Source organism: Marmota flaviventris, chromosome 11 (assembly GCF_047511675.1).
Source record: "Marmota flaviventris isolate mMarFla1 chromosome 11, mMarFla1.hap1, whole genome shotgun sequence".
Classification (NCBI taxonomy): Eukaryota; Metazoa; Chordata; class Mammalia; order Rodentia; family Sciuridae; genus Marmota; species Marmota flaviventris.
This window is the reverse complement of record NC_092508.1, coordinates 116,090,787-116,111,698: the sequence shown is the minus strand read 5'-3', so window position 1 is coordinate 116,111,698 and position 20,912 is coordinate 116,090,787. Positions and strand designations below refer to the sequence as shown.

General features: G+C 36.0%; 1 pseudogene; it reads left to right on the top strand.

The window, feature by feature from the left end:
* Nucleotides 1-10,393, top strand: part of LOC114080603 (protein transport protein Sec61 subunit alpha-like 2) — a 77,539-nt pseudogene extending 67,146 nt beyond the window's left edge.
* Nucleotides 10,394-20,912: the final 10,519 nt, after the last annotated feature.

The following is a 20,912-nucleotide window of genomic DNA, read 5'->3' as shown; positions in this document are numbered from 1 at the left end:
GTAAGAAACTGGATAAAATATGGAAAATAATATGTACATTTTTCAGACACCCAAAATAGGCATAGCATGTGAGTGAAACCATAAGCAATAAGTGTAGACTGGTGAGGTGAACTATAACTTTATTTTAAAAATTGTTCTTAATAAGTGTAGTTTGATAAACTGCTGTTAAAAAAATTATTGGTAAAGGGGAAGTAAGAATAATCAAAGTATACCACTTTAAGAGAAACTTGAGGTCTGGCAGCTGAGAGTAGACTGTGGGGGAAACTTCATGTTATCATAGGGAAGAACTCCCCACTTTCCCTTCACCCTCTCACCTACTTAATCTCACCAGAAACCACCAAGATGCCCCGAATAAAAGGTTTCAAGTTCAGTAGTCACACTCTCTCCAAATACAAAAGGCAGTTACAATTCAACTGAACACAGAAGCTTGTGTGCAAGTTACAAGGATTTGAGACATTTTATAAAACGTTAGGTTAAAGATGATTCTGTTTTCTTTCTTTCTTTCTTTTTTTGGTATGTGTGTGTTTTATTTTGTTCTGAGGGTGTGGCTATTCCTTGGTTACCTGAACTCAACAAAGAAACTGTTATTTTGATGAAGTATCAGTGGCTGATCCACATTAAAAACAGAAAAATATTTAAAAAATTTAAAAAGCCTAATTACAAAAAAAATGTGCTGCTTTCTCCCTCCACATTTTTCTTTTTAAAGTTTTTTTAAGTTTTTATTTTATTTTTTATTTTTAGTTCTGAAAAGTAGACAGTAAAACAGCTTCTGGGAGAATTTACAACCAACTGCATGAAGGTCTGGGAAGCTGAGAGGCTGGAGCAGGGCTGGGAGGAGCAGACAGGAAGGAGTCGTTCTCTTAGTCACTGGGGGCCAACTATAACTAAAAAGAGACAAAAATCAATAACTGTTTGTAAACCAGGAAATGACACAGATTATCAAGTTAGTATGAGTTATGAAAAAATCATATAATCAAGAAAATGGAGAAATTGTGAATAGGATTAGGAAAAAGAGGTGTAAATTTTATGTTTAGAAGTTTATTTGTGATACATAAAAAATAAAGATGAATTTTATCTTTTGATTTTAAATGGAAGGCAGAGAGATATGCAAGTCATACAGTACTTCAAAAACCTTTCTTCAGTTACAAAAGCATAATAAATTTATAGCTTCTACTTATTTTACTCTCTATCTTCCTTAGAATTTCACCTAGGGTCACACTTGTAGAGTGTGACCAATAACTAAGCAAATGACTAATCACAAAGATAGTCACAAAGTTACACTTTTCTCAGAAAAACCCAATAAATTTCAGAGCAAAGAATTGATACAACACCTAATCACTTCCTTCTTTGGGAAAAGGTCCCTTTGTGAATCAGATAGAAGGGTAAATTGGCCATCTTTTAACAAAATGTTACTAGAAATAAATATGAGTTAACTTCATTTAGAAGTAAATGGAAATAAAATAACACCATTGTACAGTATCTTTCAGGTTTAGCCTTGAAAAATAAAAAGTGAAAAAAGGTCTTTCTAAAGAGCAGAATACTTGGCAGCACACTTCATCCTTAATTACACGTGGAAAAAAGTTACCTCAGGTAAGAAGGTACATAAACTTATAGGAAGAAATCAAGACTTGTCAAGAGTCTAGAAGAAACTTTTGAAGACTATAAAATTCTGGGGGTACAGTAATCAGGATGGATCTCTGAGAGAGATAATGCAGTGTAAATATCATGAGATTTCATGCTATCAAATACCAAAGCAAATACATCATGGACATTGTACAAGACAACCAAGTTGACAACTTGACTTGGCTAGTTGTTTGTATCCAGCCTCTGATGATGCACAGGATGAATGAGGACTGAGTACCATAGTGGTTTCCAGTCACTACATTTTATCTATCAAATACTTCTTCCAAATATCCAGCCAGCTAGGAGGAGAGGTCTATATCTAGGTTCTTGTGACAGCATCATTCTTTTCATCATTCTCTCATCATAAATTAACAAGTGGACCTCTTTTAATGAAGAAATAATTTTAACCAGAAAAACCCAAACATTTTTTTTTTACATTTTGCTTTTAGAGACAATAAATCCTAAGCAAGCATCACTAATAAAGTGCCAATGGACCATGCCTAAAAGTGAATCAGACCACAGTTAACAAAAACAAAGATATTATATGGGTCTATGATCATGTTATTTACTGTATTTTCACCTACAGAAAAAATAAAAAGGTACTGGCCTGGTAGAATTCTGGAACAGGTGATGATGTTGCTTACACTTCTTAAATTTCATATCATTATATCAGGTTGTGCTACCAAGAGATAGACTACATAGATCCAGGAGCTAGAGTGTCAAAGTTGAAGAGTCTTCACTCTCTATCACTCCCATTACCACACTTGGCAATTATATTTTCTTACACCATGCCTCTGCATCCTCCAGTTTTAGAAATCCTAATTATTTAAGAGGACGCTTTTCCAACAGGATTCCAACTAAAATTTAAACTGCACCTGAGGACTCTAAATTCTATATACTAAAAAAAAAAAAAAAAAAAAAAAAAAAAAAAAAAAAAAAAAAACAGAAAGCAAGAGGAGAAATTACAATCCTAGCTAGGTCAATTGATTCCATGTTGCAATGGAGATAAAAATCAGATGATTCAATTTGAAAACAGATGATCCAATTCTCTACTTTTTAGTTCTCACTTTCCATACAGGAATTGTAAAAAGACCAGTGAAGTAGTTGTGTCTTGAGAAAATTATGGTGAGGAGGCTCAAATGATTTGGGGATATGTATGAGTTTCACTCAATCAGCTAAGTTGTAGAGACCAAAAGAAGTCCATTTAGGGGATCTAAAAAGAACAGCAGAAAAAACACAAGATGACCATTAATTTGACATTCAGTCTACACAGCTGTCAAAACTGTAATTAATTGCACTGTTTTCCTTTTTTATAAGTTTTTTTTTTTTTTTTTTTTTCAGGAACAGACTCTCACCAGTACCATAAAGTAAGTACAGAACTTTGACTGAAAAGGACATTTTTGTGGTGTCACTATAGGGAACTGTGCTTTATGGCACCATAAGGACACAAGGATTCATTTCCCAGACAATTGCTGAAAGTGGTCTTTTCAAAATATTTTCATCAGTAGAAGAGAGTTTTTCTGGCTCTAGTCATTCAAGGCTTCCTACACTCAAGACTGTTTGAGACTCATGTAAATCACACTCCATGTCTCAAGTAGGACCAAATATGAGAGTGCAAGACAACTCCAAAATTTCACTTGGAGTAAGCAGAAGCCTCCTTTGAGATAAGACTGCAAATCCAGATTCTGTGCACCCAAACATGCTTCCCTCCCTTTATTTCCATTGTGCTGATCTGAAGCACCCTACCTTATAGACTTCCAAGATGCCTAGTCATGGTCTTAATCTACCTTCTGGGGAGCCCTAATTAGAACTCAAATGCATCCTTCATCTGCTTCCAGACTTTCTGTTTTCCAGAAGTTCTTTGAAGTCTTTTGTCACTGGAGATCATCTCCTCTTTTCATTGTGGATGTTTATCTCATTTTATGCTTCTCTTTTACTGTTACTTTAATTCATCGTGGGTAAAATAGAATTGTATATTTGAAGATCCAGATCTCTAAGTAAAATAGTTAGCTTAGTTTATGGGTTTGTAATACACAGTCAAAAATGTTCAATACATTTTAATATGAATTTAGATCCATGATTAAAATTGGAGGAAATAAAATAGACTTTATAAGGATGTAATTCTGCACTACAAAATTATCATTGTTTTTCACAAAGGATAAGGATTTTGGAAAATGACATGGCACCAAGAAAAAGAATCACTATTTTTTAATATATAGTTGTGCTTGAAAGAGAATAATAATGTCACCATAAATTAATGATATAATATAAAACAAAAAGCTTTATGACCAAGTTCTGTTTATTTTTGACAGAATATATTTGAAGCAAAAATTCCAAATCCATGAATCTCCTCAAAATACTATATAGAGTGATTAGCATTTCTACACAAATCATGCAATTTTTGTGATAGTATGTAAATTTTCTAGACATAGATGTAGAAGTTAATACACTAATATTCTTTCTCAAGGCACATTTATTTTGAAGCATAGTTCCATAAATCTGCAAATATAATTAAATTTTATTTATTATACACAAATCAGTACATCAAAAATGACCAAATACCTGGAAATAATTCCTTTGGCATATTTCTATTTCCTAGACAATAAGGTCAGCTTTAATATAGTATATCTTCTACCTTTTCAGTGCACATAATTTTTAAATTTTAAGTAAACTTCTCCCTTAGGCTCAAAATTCACCATATAACTATGGTACTAATACTATTAGTGATGGATATTAGAAGAAAAATTCTTAGTACTGTTAAGAGAGTTGTTTGAAATGAAACACTAGATCAACACATGATCCTTCAAACAAATTATAATAATGCATGCACAGCAATAAATTTGAAATACAGAAGGTATAGACATTTATTAGCTACAGGACTTTGAAACCACATGCTTTGGACCTAAAAGACAATTATTTTGCTTTATTTTTTATTTATTTTTTAAAGAGTGAGAGAGAGAGAGAGAGAGAGAGAGAGAGAGAGAGAGAGAGAGAGAATTTTTCAATATTTATTTTCTAGTTTTCGGCGGACACAACATCTTCGTTTGTATGTGGTGGTGAGGATTGAACCCGGGTTGCACGCATGCCAGGCGAGGACGCTACTGCTTGAGCCACATCCCCAGCCCAATTATTTTGCTTTGTAATTGCAGCACTTTTCATAGCTGTGTGGGGAGTTTTAGGTTCATGTTTTTGTTTCGTGATTTCACATGCTTCATTTATTCAGATGTATTAATGTAATATATGCTTATATGAGTAATTTGAAATTATATGCCTCTTTCTAATTATAGAATTTTTAAGAAATTCTTGTTAATCACAATTTCTAAATTGGAGAGCAATTACCATGCAAGCTAGAAAATGCACAGTGGCTTAAAGAACTCTTCATCCAAGAGTTTAGCCTTAAAGTTTTCACATAGTTAATGGTCAATAAATTTATATGGTTCATAAAGTTAAGATCTGTTTAATCTTAAAGTAAAGAAATAGGAAGCCAGAGAGTACTTCTTCACAGATGCCGAGCTGTCATTACTGGAAAACCCAAGGATTCCTGAAGGGCAGTCTGTCTCTCTGATTGATGTAGTTATGTAAAATTTAAGTCCTGCTTTTCTTACCCACAACTTTGGCTTTCCTGTGTCATCTTGTTCTTTGTGTTTCAGTGACCAGAGAAGGAGATAGGTTCACAATTACTTGTTCATGCTAAAGAAGCAAACAAACAAGCAAAAAAAACAACTAAAAAATAACTGAGTTTGTGAAAACATCAGAAATTTAAATACAGTGATCAGGGTAGGATGAGATTTCACTGACCTAAATGTTCCTTTAAGAAAAATTAGAGTCAGACAGTTCCATTGTAATAGAAATTGGAAACGACATATGTTAGAGTCTGTAAACAAGTCAGGATGGTGCCTAGCATTTTGCCAGAGGGAGTGGTTAATGTTAAGGTCTGTAAACAAGTCTACAAGTCTAGATGGCGCCTGGCAAAATGCCAGAGGGAGTGGTTTGTGAAGTAACACCAGTGAGCCATTAAGTGTGGAGATTCCTGATTGGTTGACTGCTGTATCTAGTTTATGCTAATTAGATAAGCTGTGTGGAAAGTATAAATACCGCTCCTGTCCTACAATAAAGGGCTCCCACTCCTGCTGTATCAATCTACACAAGTTGCTCGTCACCCCCTGGTTATTTTGCCCAGCCAGCCGGGCTCCGGCAGACATATGTGTGTATATAGACACATATATATACACACATAAAACTAATACATAAAGAACTAATCAACACAAATATTCCTCCTCTAAATTTGGAAATTATATTCCTGTGTATTTTTAATCCAGGATTGGGAAATTACTAGCATATTCATTTGATTTTCAAAAAAATTCAGTATGCTTCCAAACCCTTTTATTATGATCCTCTCATTTGTCATTTCCTAACTGAGAGAGTACAGGGTCAGGAAATTTTTAATTTTTTGAGTTAAATTGGATTCAAAGACTTTATGAGAAATATAAGTAGTTTATGGCATTGTGATATTGCCCTCTATGAAATGAAGATTTGAACATAGAATCTCATTTCCTTCTAAAAGTTTAAAAACTTATAATTACTCAAATTATAGAATTCACATCAGTAGTAGTTCTATTTTATTTATTAATATTACAGAAGCAAGTTTATAAATAAAAAATGCTAAATTACAGATGGCAATATGGCTCAGTGGTGGAGCACTTGCCTAGCATGTGTGAGGTCCTGGTTTCGATCCTCAGCTCCACATGTAAATGAAATAAATGTTTATAAAATATCAAGTTAAAACTCATGTCTTCTTTTATAATATGTATACAAATAAGTAATGTTTAAAATCTCTAGATGACATTCTATATGTAAGTTGTATCAGTAGAACTCATTAAACTTAGAACAAATGAGAAATTAAAATTAATCTTCATTTCCTATTTAAAAAATGACTCATTTTAGGAGAATATGAATTAAAGAAGCAAACATTGTTAGAAGAAAATATCCTCAATGTATCATATGGAACAGAGTTTTCTGGGCTGTGTTGAACTGTTGGAGCTGAAATCTCTCTTCTGCAGCTACAAGAAACTCAGCAGTATGCTAAAATTCCCCTCTTCCACAGCCTTTTCATGACCCAACTGCACACTACTTCTGAATCTAAGAATGTGGACTCACTTATCCAGATGGATGAGGCAAAGGATGATGAGGTGCAGGTAATAGCCTAAAGAGTTGCATGTTTTAAGGAAAGACATCTTTAAGTTCTTTCTCTGCAGGCCTATAATTTTAATGTCTATAGAAAGATGACAAACATCCCCCTGGAAAACACAGAACTGTGGCTTTCCCAGTGTAACATGTGAGCTGTCTCTTAATTTTACTTTTTTCTATGGTGGATAACACCAATCCTGGGAGAGCTGGTCTCCAAACATTTTTATGGTCATATTTGGAAGGCATCTCAATTGTAATCATGTACCAATGACAGTTGCTATTATTCTGATTATATGATAAAATTAGTTCAGTCCAATTAAACAATTTACAATGCCTCAACTTTGGGGTGAGGGATTTCTGGCACCTCCCATTGTTCCACTATGGCTCTGAGGGTCCTCTCTCTATCATGTGTGATAGGGTCCTCTTCCCTGGCTTGTTCCCACATGAAGCACCTGGTTTCTGGGTAGTGTTTTTTTTCTGTATGCCACCATTTTCAAACTGGCACTTTTGTGATTCAGGCTCTGTAAAATATTAAAATTAATCTAAAATTTTAAAAGAAGAAGAAAAAGAAGAAGAAGATGATGATGAGCTGAAGGCCACAGGCTGAGGAGATCACAGGAAGATTAAACATGGAGCTGAGTCAGAGCCCATGCTGGAAGGCCACACTAAGGAACCAGTGATGAGCCCTCATACTCACTAATGGAGGTAGAGGGGATACCTACCCTTTCTCTGAGAGAAACCATGTAATATTAGCTTGGACTTGTCTGTACTATATATAAAGTTATATAAAGTGTAAAAAAATAAAATGGAGACTTATGATGGAGAATCAAAAGAAAGTGCAATCATTTTAAGCAGGTCACTGATATTCCAGGTGTTGGAATCAGAAGATACTGCTTTATCACAACCATTGTCAATATGTAAAGGGTTAATAAAAGTATCATAAAAATTTTTAAAAAGGGTATTTCAGAGAGATTTGGAAACTTGAGCTAAATGGTAATAAAATAAAACTATAACCTATACAGGTAATATCATGGTTGATTTTGGGGTAGTTTGAAAGATGCATTAAAAAAATATAAGAAATGCCAAAGCATAAGACCTCCAAAGCCATGTACAAGAGAATTATAAAATAGGAGAAGGGCATAAATAGTTGAACATATGTGTGATAAGGCAAAGCTCATTTGGGGAGGAGGAAGCCCTGGGCTTCATGTGCCCTGGAAAAGTTTATCCTCTAGACCAGTCCCCATCCTGGCCCAGCCACACATCTGCCTTTGCTAAAGTTGGTTGTGCCCTATTTCTTTGCATGTCGCCCATTGATCACCAAGGTACCATCTGGAATTGTCCCCTATATGTACGCTTATTCTCTGGGAGTATTGTGGGGTGAGTTGTGGCAGAGGGGTTGGCTTGTGCCCCCCCAGCTTTGTGGAGTCTTCTTTTGTTTGGAGTCACAGAGAGCTCTTTGGAGAGCTACAGAAATACAGACACACACACCCTGGTTTTCCTGTCGACTTGACACACAATATTGAGCAGGTGAATCCAATCTCTTTGTCTGTGCTTCCCTGATTTTTAATAGAAAATTGATTCCATTCCTAATTGTGAGCATTAGAGTCAATTACCCTGATACCTGGACTTTAGCTCCAATCAGTGAAACAAAAATCTCTTGGGAGTACTCTAAAGCATTGGATTTATTAGGCTTGCAGGGAGGTTCCTAGATGTTATGACTAGTATAAAATAAATGTTAATGGACCAAGGTCTTGAGTACATATCATACATTTTTATTCTGGATTTTATATATTTTTAAGACTTGAATAGATTGTTTTTTTCCTTTGGTACTTGGGATTGAACTCAGGGGCTCATAACCACTGAGTCACATCCCCTGTCCTATTTTGTATTTTTATTTACAGACAGTGTCTCACTTAGTTGCTTAGCACCTCAGTTTTGCTGAGGTTGGCTTTGAACTCACAATCCTTCTGCCTCAGCCTCCTAATCCGCTGGGATTGCAGACATGTGCCACCTCACTAAGCTTGAATAGATCTTTAACTTCTCCCAACTTTTATTTATTTATCTTCAAGATGGGGATGATGCCACTTGCTTCTCAAGACTGTGGTGAGAATTAAATGAAGTCATAAATAGTTGGCGCTTGTTGCCTAGTGAGTGCTCCATAAGCCAGGGGGATGACAGGCCTTTGTATTTTTGCAAAGACAAAAAGTGAGCACCCAACTTTTTGTCTGTTGGCAAAGCCTTGAACAACTTAGCAAAAACCTGTTTCAAAAAAAATACATAAAAGGACTGGTGAAGGAAATGTTGCTCAATGGTGAAGCATGCTGAATTTCAGTCACTGGTGCCAAAAATGTCATTTATATTAGGACATTATAATTAATTTATTAGTATATTCATTTGTGACATATACATGTATGGGCATAACATCATTGATCAGTCTAATTTCTCAGTGCCTGAATCATCTCTCTTATCCTCTCTTCCATCAATCTAAACTCAACTATTCTCTCTCCAATTTTTTTGAGATCCACTTCTTTTTTCACTCCATTTTTCTTTTTGCCTTTCACATATGAGAGAACACACTTGACAATTGACTTTCTGAGTCTGATTTATTTCATTTAATTTGATGTGCTCCAGGTTCATTCATTTCCCACAAATGATATAATTCCATTCTTGTTTATGGCTGAGTAGAATGAGTAAACTTGTGAAAAGATGTGTAGATGCTATTTTCTGGGTATGTTACCTGCCAGCACACAGAACCTTGAGTTTCCAAGCTCAGCCTGCCATTGTGTGAGCCAGGGAATGAAGATGAAGGAAGAATAAGGTCTCATGTGAACCATTTGAAGTCTTCCAACCTGTGGCTATTACTGCTTGTACATGCACCAAACAGCCTGGTAACTTCCAGAGTGTCCTTTATTGTCTGCATTGATGACTAACCTGTTTTGGGGGTCTGTTTTCAGTACAGTTTTTGTTCTCAAGAGAGTCAATGTGAAGGTAAAATCTCCTGATCCTCCAGGTGTCAGATATAGGATTTGGTTCCTTCCCACAATTCTTTCCCTTTTGTCCATTCATGAAACTGTCTTTACCAGCTTTACATTAGTCCTCTATTCATGTGGCACCTTTGTATTCATCCTGGACCTGAGCTCTGGTTTGGGCAGGGAATCTAGAGTCAGAGCCAACCTGGGCCCACTGGCTAGGTGAACTTAATTATTATTATTATTATTTTTTTTTCTTTTTCTTTTTTTTTTTACTTTTCAAGGATTCATGTTTCCGTGTTGTGAAATGAGATTGACAGCTAGAAGTGGTAACATTTAATGACATCAGGAGCCATTGATGACCATGTACTGCACTATTGTTTTTGAGATTTTTATCCCTGCCCTCTTCACTGGCAATAAGAACTCCATGAGCAGAATCCATGCTTAAACTCATGTTGCAGGACAAGGATGCTCAGCTGTGTCAAGTTAACTTGATTAAGGTCACACTGCTAGCAAATGGCAGCTTCATTGTAGCTGTGGGAACAGAGGGGAAGAAATGCACAAATGAGCATGGTAAAGTGTTGGCACATAATGATCCGGTCATAGAGCGGTAAAAGGAGGTACAGGTGCAATGGAAGGCCTGGCTCTAACCAGGGTATAGGCAAGGGCTGAGGAGGTGAGAGCAGAGTCCAGAGTACAGGGTAGAAGCAGGCTTCACTCCTACCATAAGGAGATAGCTCAGAGAGTAACACCACAGGAGGCCTGGGCCTGCCTTGCAGGGATGGGGCCAAGTGGGTGGTTCCCAAATTTGACATGTAGAAATGCAGAATATGAGGATTGGGCTTGGCAGAAAGCCCCAAGCTCCTTTCTGTTGTATGTGCATGTACATAGGCACATACATAGAGAGATGCCCAGAGAGTTGATAACCTGTGTAAAATTCAAGAAGTGTTCATAATGGAGGAACAATTGAAAAGACAGTATTATCACTTGAAATATATTTTAGTATGATTGGACTGCTCTAAGGGAGTTCTAGAAACTACATACTTTACAAGCAAAAACAAATTTTATTTGTGGAATTCTGAAAGCTCAGATTTCTAAGATCAACTTTCCAACAGATTTATTGACTATGGAGATCCTGCTTTTTCATAGAAAGCTGTAATATGATGGTTTGTGTCCCCTTGAGTATCTTGGTTGAACTCCTCTCCATTAAGGTGATGATATTAGAAGGTGAGTTTTTGGAGAGGTGTTGAGTTTCTGAGGCTGAAGACTTCATCAGTGGAATTAATGCTCTAATGAACAGGTGCTACATGCTAGCTGGCTTCTTCCACCACATTATGACACAGCCAGAAGCTTCTACCCATTAGAAATGTCCTCACCAAGCATTGAGTAGCCTTGTGCCTTGATCTTATACAATGTGAAAAATGAGTGTCTGTGGCTTTTAAACCACCCAGTCTACCATAAATTATTATAGCAGCTTGATGAGAGTAAGGAAGTGCACCATGTGTGTTTTCACAGGATAAATTGAGAAGTTTCTTTGCAGCTCTATTTTAATAAAGGACAATAATCCCATTCCATAGCTCTACCCACATGACTGAATAACCTTCAAGACCCAACCTTTTTCTGCCGAGGCTTATGATAAACTACCACAATATTAAAATACATATTCACACAGTGTCTAGGACTGGTCATTTTGCCCCAAGTGTGTATAGCCAAGCTTCTGAAATCTGGACCTGGAAGTAACTGTCAAGTCCTCTCTGTGTTCTTGGCATTAAACTTTCAAAGAATTCTTCAGTGTATATTAATAGTCATATCTGTGTATTCACCAGGATGCTCACTCAAAATAAGAAGTGGCCCCTGCCATTGTAAACTCCAGTCTAATGGAGAAAGCATAAAATCCATGTTGTCCCTTGCTGCACTGACACAAAACATTGCATATGAATCCTGTGATCCTTTATTGCCAATTACTGATCAGTAAATATTTCATCACAACAAGCCTGTGGTAAAAAATTTAGGTAAAATATTGTTCACATTGGAGAAAAAGATCCTGGAAATCATGCAAGCTTAAGAAATTAATTAGGGGCTGGGGATCTGGCTCGAGTGGCATCACACTCACCTGGCAAGCACAGGACGTTGGGTTCTATACTCAGCACCACATAAAAATAAAATAAAGATGTTGTGTCCACTGAAAACTATATATATGTATATATGTATATATATATATATATATATATATATATATATATATATATATATATATATATATATATATATATATATATTTTCTCTCTCTCTCTCTCTCTCTCTCTCTCTCTCTCTTAAAAAAAAAAAAAAAAGAAATTAGTCACCGAATAATATGGTTCATCTTTGGGTTGTCAGACTATTACCTGTTGGGCTTCATTTTTGTTCTTTGATTTAATTCTATGTTTGGAACATGGTTGTTGTTTATGTGGCTCAAATATAAACCCATGTTAAAGACTCACCTGTATTCCATCCCCACTAATCTTTTCCCATTGCCCTTCATGAACATCTGTTTTAATTGTTTCTAGTATATATTCTTACTGTTTCTTGTTCTGGTAGGAGTCAATAACAATAATAAGTTATTAGGTAAATTTCTTTCTTACCCAAAAGGGAGTGCTCCTGTATATCCTGTCTACCCCTTATTTTTTACTCAATGAAACAACCTGGAAAACACTGCACATATGCAAAAATCTTACCCTTTCCATGGTGTAGGTAGACCAAAGTTGGAACTAAACAAATGATGAACATTTGGGCTATTTCTGAACTTTATGTATTAACAATATTTCCGTATTGAATAGCTCTGGGAAGATATTTTATATTCTTGCAAATGTGCATTCAATGTTCAGTCCTGCAAGAAATATTGCTTTATCAATGGCTACTTTTTTATAATTTCAAATAATAAAGCCCAATTCTTTGGAAGGTTAGAACATTTTTTTCTTTCTCCCAGCAAGTATACAAGTTCATGCTTTCTGTAGATGCCCCAGTAGACAGAGGCCACATTTTGGATATTCTGTGCACTATTACAGAATGCTGATAATGCCTTCTTTTTCTGAGGGAACGATTTTCTCTTTCTGTTATATTTTTTTTTCTTCTTTTTTTTATATATGATTGATACCATGTCATGGTTACAGAAGAAAACACTAGTGTCCTACCCTTAATAAATCTATGGCTTGGTGAGAGTCCAATGCTGAAACCAATAATTTCTTCCAAGTACAATGATCACCAAGGACACAATGCATTTTGGTAGTTTGTGTCTCCCAAAAAATTGATCTCTGTAATCTAAGTCCTTATACCTAAGGGCTGAAAGTTTTAAATATTGTTTATTTACTTTAATGTTCACGTTTTAATAGTGATAACATCATTTTTTTAGTTAGAGGTTTATCTATTTATTGAATTTTAGAGAGACCTGAGGACATGAACCATATAAAAAAGAATTCCTGGAACATCCCAAATATTTTAAATAAATGCCTTAGAAAATAATGCATCAGTATAATTATTCAGAATACAGTAATAAATATAAGATCATATCAGGTCACATTGATGATGGCAGTAGAAGAAAATGAGAAACAAGTATTCAAGAACATGCAGAATACCCACAAAGAACAAGGAACCACAGGCTCTGATGTGAGAATATATGGTTGAACTTTGCCAAGCAGGAGCTTCTGGGGCTGAGGGTGATGTCATAGAGAACACTCAGCAGGCAGATGGTAAAAATGGATAAGCCCCCCCGAAACCTGTGAAAGTAGATTATTAATTTATATTTGATGTCATCTCCAAAATTCTGAGACAAAAACATCTGTAACTGTAAACCCCATAATTATCAGCATCCCTAGATATATTAGGGCCAAGATACCAATGGTAAAGTTCTTGGGTTAGATCTTGTGCTAGAAAAGGCATGTGAAGTTGCAGAAGGAAATTATGGTGTTAGCTGAGATCTCAAGATGAACTTCAGAGGAAAATGTTTCTTATACTAATAAAATAATACAGTTTGTTGATATTTATTTTCATATTCCATATTAATAGTACATATCTTAGGAGAAAATTGAGCAGAAGACTTTATTTCAAATAGTGTCATCTTTATCAATCTCAGCCTATCCTATTACCAGGGATATATGTGGATTCACCCAACACACATTTTTCCCACTTCAGTTATCAATTCCCTCTAATATTCTCCAGGTGCCATTCCAATATTATTACCAAATCATGTCTGGATTATGTAATAGTAGCTGTGCTCCCACTGTACATAGCCTTTCTTATAGATTCAGACTTACCATATATTCTAAAAATATTTCTTGATATTATCTTCTCTTGAGGTTTTCTGAGGTAGTGTGTTACGTTGATTTCATCTTTCTCTTCTTGAATAAGCAGTAGGGATATATTGAAAACTCTACAATTTTCAATGAATTGAAATGGAATGATTGCACAAAAGTAAAGAATTGCAACCTTCTCAAAAAATGAATCTCAATGTAGTAGGTGTGCACATAGATGTATTTTTTAGATCTATCTTTGACCATTTATTAACAGACATAATGCCTTTAATATGTCATCTAAGATGACACTGAGAAGCATGTCCTCTAAGATGATTTTTTAATTTGTATTTATGATCTTTTATCGAGTTGAAGTGTTACCTTGGTGCTAAATCTGATCATCTTGTATTACATAAAATGAATCTTATTACATATATTCTAGAGCTATTGTGTGTGAAAGAAGAACAAGGATCAAATATGGATGTGTTTCTGAAATTAAAAGTACTCAGTAGAAATGCTGGCAATTATCTTTTAATTATGTAGTTCATCATCTATGTGATTTAATAGATTTAAAACTTTTCTTTTCATAATGGCTACATATGTTGTTGATTCAAATTATTTTCATGATGTTAAAATATTCTAGCAATATTTGTAGAAAGCTCTTTGACAGTATTTTAGGCCTGTCTTTGAATCCCAGTGTAGCTATCCACCTTGCATATATGTTATTATCATGACCAGAAAAACTATCTTAAGTGACCAAAGTCCAGCTATTGAATATCATTAGGAATATATTATTATTGTTTTCTCCTTAGTCATCTGGAATAAAAGTGGTAATTAAAATCAAAATTCAGATAGACTCAAAGTCATTCCATTGTAAGGTTTTTAATTAAAGGACAAGAATTTGACCCAAGCCTAAAAGATAAACTTCCATAAGAGTCCCAATATTCATTTGCTTGAAGTAAGCAATGCATTTCTCCAGTAAAGAAACCATGTATAAAATTGATACAAAAAATTTGATGTTAATCTGATGGAATATTTTTTATACAAGGCATGTTGTATTTTAAGTCAAGTGCCTGAAATAGTATGTATGTATTTTAGCTTGTTTCCAGCCACATATTAAAAAATACCAGTCATCAGGGCTAAGATTGTAGTTCAGTGGTAGAGTGCTTGCCTAGCACATGTGAGGAACTGTGTTCAATCCTAAACACCACATAAAAATAAAATAATAAAATAAAGTGTGAAAAAAATTTGGAAAAAAAAATAACAGTCATGAGAAATCCATGTGAATAAGGCTAAATTGTTCCATGACTCTTTAGACCTTGCAGATCTAAAAGACATGACAGTAAGGGAAACCAAAACAATGAAACATTCATGAACATAGGATACCATTTAAAATCTGAGGTAATGTAGATATTTGGTTAAAACATCAAAGAATTTATTTCTATTTATTTTAATTTTTACCTGGAATCTACTCTTTGTACTTGGATATGAGACCCATTATTATAATTAAACATGTGTAGATAGTGTGTAATTATCAGATCAGGGTAATTTTCATCTCATTAAAATTGTTATTCTATGTTTGAAACCTTCTAAGTTCTGGCTGTTTTGATTTATTTAAGTAGTTATTATACAATGTAATCACCTTATTGTGCTCTGAAACCTAAGAGTTACTTTGTGGTCTTAAATTGTTTTTTGCACTCCTTACACACAATCAGTCTCTTTCTCATTCTTATCATAAATCTGGGAAGCGTTTCTGTTCTCACGTTCTGTGTGATCAACTTTTCAGCTTCAACACATAAATGCTACATGCAGTGTTTGTGGGAAAATAAATGCCACTACTAGGAAAAATAAAATATTATCCTCAATTAATAATTAGGGAAATTGGCATAATTCTCTGCATACACTCATTCAGTGTTTTGAACTAGTCTACAATAATAAATATGGAAAAAGAATAAAATATATAAATCAAATGTCCATATGTGTTTAACATTTTATGGATCATATTTGGTCACTGGGAATAAGTGTTGTGACATCTATTTTTATAAAAATGACATATTCTAATTCTTATAACTTTATTCATAATAAGTGAATATATTATAAGTATGTTTTTTATATTGTAAGCTTAAATAGATTCATATTACCATGGAATGAATAACTTTAAAAATTGTATTAGAGTTGGCTCAGTGGTGCAGGCCTGTCATCCCAGTGGATGTGGAGGCTGAGGCAAGAGTATTGGTAGTTCAATGCCAGCCTCATTAACTTGGTGATGTCCTGAGAAACAATTTACCCTGCCTCAAAAAAAAAAAAAAAAAAAAAAAAAAACAATAAAGAAAGAAAAGAACTTTGTAATGTTTTGAACAACTAATAATAAATAAATTTAAAAAATAAATAAATAAAATAAACAATTTACAAGAAAAAAAAAAAAAGAAAGAAAAGGGGAGCCAGACACAGTGGCACACACCTGTAATCTGAGTGGCTCAGGAGACTGAGGTGGAAGGATCATGAGTTCTTAGTCAGCCTCAATAATTGTGATGAAATAAGCAAATTAGTGAGACTCTGTCTCTAAATAAAATACAAAATGGGTTTGGTGATGTTGCTCAATGGTGGAGTATCCAAGAGTTTAATCCCAAAATGGCCAAATCAAATAAATAAATAAAAGGTGCTGGGGATGATGCTGGGCCTGTAGTTCAGTGGTAGCACAATTTTATGGGATGTGTGAGGCACTGTGTTTGATTCTCAGAACCACATATAAATAAACAAAATAAAGATCTATCAACAAAGAAAAAAATATTTTAAAAAATGGGGATGTATCTCAGTGGGAAACCACCCAAATGCACTCACTCTCTACCCCTTCTTCACCTGAGATGCCCATCACAACACATGAAAGAACAATATCTCAGCCTGCCACCTGTCCAGCAGTTCTCCTTTAACAGCCCATCAGAACCCATTCCTCACTTAATGCCCATCTTTTCATGCCACCCTGTGAGTATGCACTGCGCCTGCACTAAGCCACCCCAGCACAACTGGTTGCTAAGGTCCAGGTGCAGGTATCCCTCATTCATTCCACTGGGACCTTATATTTTTTTAAAAAAAATGGGTTGCTAATAATTCAAAATGACAAGTTTATGGCTGAAATTACAGCTCAGTAGTAAACAAGTTTCACATGTGCCTGGCTCTGTGTTCCAACTCCAGCACCTAAAAAACACAGGCAGGCCTGATGTCACATGCCTATAATCCCAGTAACTATAGAGGCTGAGGCAGGATGCTCACAAGTCTAAGGACAGCTTCAGCAATGTAGTGAGGCCCTAAAAATCTGTCTCTAAAATATAAACATGATTGGGGATGGTTTTTCATTGCTTAAGCAATCATAGATTCAGTCCCCACAACCAAATATAAAAACAAACCCAAACTAAACGTGAAAAACAACTGTATTCCCCAATATTTTTTGCAGGTAGGGGTCTCTATGATTCTGTGCTGGCCAATGAGATATCATTTGAAGCCACTGGTCCTCTAGCTCTTTGTTTTTTCCTTCTTCTTTTTCCCCTGATTGCTGTATTAAATGGATGGCATAATAAAAAACAGGAAGGGCCCTGGGGCATGATGGAATAGCTGGATAGCCATAGCAGCCCAGACTACCAACCACTGGGCTTTTTGATTTTCAAGTAAAAGGAAATATTTTTCAATATTTTATGGGTTTATTTTTCTAGTATTGGAAAGACAGATGCATTGATTTTCCTGCTTGTTCTACTTTCTGTTCATTGTCCTCAGGTTCAGGAACAATGTAGGCCAAGAGAACCATCTATCTTTGTCACCAATTGTTTTTCAGGTCTCTGGGGATGGGAGGAAAGTACAACACAAAACCTCTATAGTACCTAATCTGAGCCATTGGGGAAGAGTTAGGCCTGAGTCATCTCCAGGGTCCCTCATCTGCCCCAGAATGTTCACAGAGAGTGAGTATCTTTACTTTTCATGCCAACACTCAAGTCTAAAATCTCAGGGCTCCCATGGCTTTCCTGAAAACTATTCCACAACAGGCTGACACTGGTCCCAATCTCAATTCCTGCACTGATGGGACATTGGGAAAGTAATTTTAAGCAAGCTTTACTGTTCCCAATTTTCAAGTGTGTCTTCTCCAAAAAAGACTTTAAACTAAATGAGCACTGAAGAAAGAAGCCAGGTTCCAAGGACTGAAGATGAACCCTGCCTCCAGAGAAACCTAGGATTGGAAAAAAAATCCAATTAAAGTGAGGTGACAGGTAAAGTATAGACCTTGACATAAAGCAATAGCCTGACAGCAAAATGTCAGGTGTGGGCATGGACGTATGTATGAGAGACTGATTTTTCACAGCCTCCACAACAGGTAAAAATGAATGCTAAATTTGTAACACAAAACATAAGAAAAAGGAACCACATTTTTTCTTACTTTCCTCTTTTTATTTCTTTTCTTTTTCTTTGTTTTCTTTCTTTCTTTCTTTCTTTTTTTTTTTTTTTTGTACAAGGGTTTGAAACTAGGGGAACATAACCACTGAGCCTCATCCTCAGATTTTTTAATGTTATTTTTTTAACTTTTGAGACACATTGTTAATCACAATATTGAGGTATTCTTATATCAAACAACCCATACTACAAAGGTTCCAGAGCCAGAGAGAAAAACCTGCAATCCAGAATGTTAAATATGTCAGTGGAAGATGAGCCACATGGGCAGAATGTAGAGGATCAAATGGGTGGAGTGGGCATGGCTCTGCAGAACAGTGCAGGTAAGAGGCCAGATGCTGGGTGGAGCCTATGAAAAAAAGTGGAGAGGATGGGGGCTTAGTTGTTTGGCAGAGCTGGTGAGGCAGAGTCAGGCTGAGTGAGTGGAGCCCAACCCATAAGAACAGTGGATGGGGAGAAGACAGGGGAAGCACGTTGGAAGCAGCATCCAACCAGGACCCCTTAGGTGAGCACAGCCTAGGAACCAGGAGGTGCAGTGATGTAGGAGCAGAGGGCATGATGGGTGCATCCACAGGAGGCAAAGGGAGTCAGGAGAGGCATCCAGTAATTCTGTCAGGAGTCACTGTTGACCCAGTGGGGAAGAAGGATATTTGGGCTCTGAGATAGGAATGTGACCTCAGGGTCTGCTCCACAGGGGCCTCAGTTTACCCCCTTATACACTGAAGCAATGGAGGGAGGCTGAAGATGCCACAGCACAGCCTTTTTTTGGTTCCTCCCTCTCATGGGATGCAGTGCACTTTCCATATTTTCAGATTGGTTGGGTTCCATGGGGTTTCTGGAAGGAATCCTTGGCATATCGCCTGAGACACTTTGTTTTTGAGGAACAACATTATTTCCAGCATGTTCATAGAGACTTCTCTTGGTGTTTGCTGTTTACATACTGAGACCTGGAAGTCCAGAGAGGGTAAGCCTGTGATGCAGCCATCACTTGCTGGAGCCTGATGTGGATTGCCCAGTCCCCTTCACTCAATCACTCACTCACAGGCAGGGGTTTCCTAGCACCTGGGCAATGTAAAAAGCTTTGATAGGGGAAGAGACCTTGACCTTTTCCAGGGGCAACTTTGGGAAACTCCCTATGTCTGAAAAGTAGGACATGAAGTCATGCTGCCTCTCAGGCTAGTTTAAGGCCAAGCCCCAGCTTCATGATTCTCTAAAAGGCAGTTTGGCATGGATGGGGCATGGGATCTATTTTGACAGTATTATCATTTAGTATTTTTTTCTTTTAAACATTTATTTTTTAGTTGTAAGTTGACACAATACATTTATTTTATTTTTATGTGATGGTGAGGCTTGAACCCAAGGCCTCATGCATAATAAGCAAATACTCAACCTCTAGGCTAAACTACAGCCTTCATTTAGTTTTATATATGCAAACATAACCCCTTGAACACATTCTCAGGTCTATCAAAGCAAAAAAAACATTTTTCAATCACTGTGCTCTACTGCCCCCTGGGGCATCCCTGGACAATAGCAATGATCTCTTTCCAAATAGAAATTTGGTATATAGAAAATTGGAAATTTCTCCAAAGCCAGAAATAACAGTATGACCTGCCCAATGAAACTCTTACGCAGCCTCAATAATTTTCAATAATTTTTCAATTCTTTCTATTCCTCTATCCCCAACAGAAATCCTGCATCATTTAAAAATAAACCTCAGGCACTCTGTCACTTAATCTTTAAGTATTTTACTAGGCATCTTTCAAAAACAATTCCATTATCAAGCTGAAACTCTTCATAATTCCTGAATACCATCCAAGATCCAATTCATGTATAAAGTTACCTAATTGTCTCAAAGAGATTTTTTTTATCACTTAGAAACCAAGAAAGTTTATCTTTATCTCTTATGATTTTCTAGGCAACCTCAGCAGATGGGTGGTCCAGGAGGTTGGTGTGAGGGTTCTATAGAACAAATGGGAAGAAGAAAAACAACAGGGCAAAAGACAAAACTAACTTTCTCTCTCTCTCTCTCTCTCTCTCTCTCTCTCTCTCTCTCTCTCTCTCCCTCTCTGTTTGTGTGTGTGTGTGTTTAAATTCCAACATTAAAGTTTTTTTTTTTATTGTTCAGGGTATAAAATATACATACACTAATTATAGTGATATAAGGAAAAAAAAAAAGTCCTATATTCTATGTCTTTTTAATTATAGAACAATTTTATCTCACCAGAATATTAACAATGGACAAATAGGCCTGGCTTGAAAGAAGGGAGAAAACCAGGAGAGGAGACCTGATGAAGATTTTGCCTTGAGGTAGACTAGGCCAGGTGTGGAAGGTGGCTGGAAGTGACATCATGAGGACTGGCAGAGTGAAGCAGAACAACAAAAAAATGTACCAAAGGAAACCTTAGCTCAGTTGGCTAAGGTTTTGGTTCAAAGT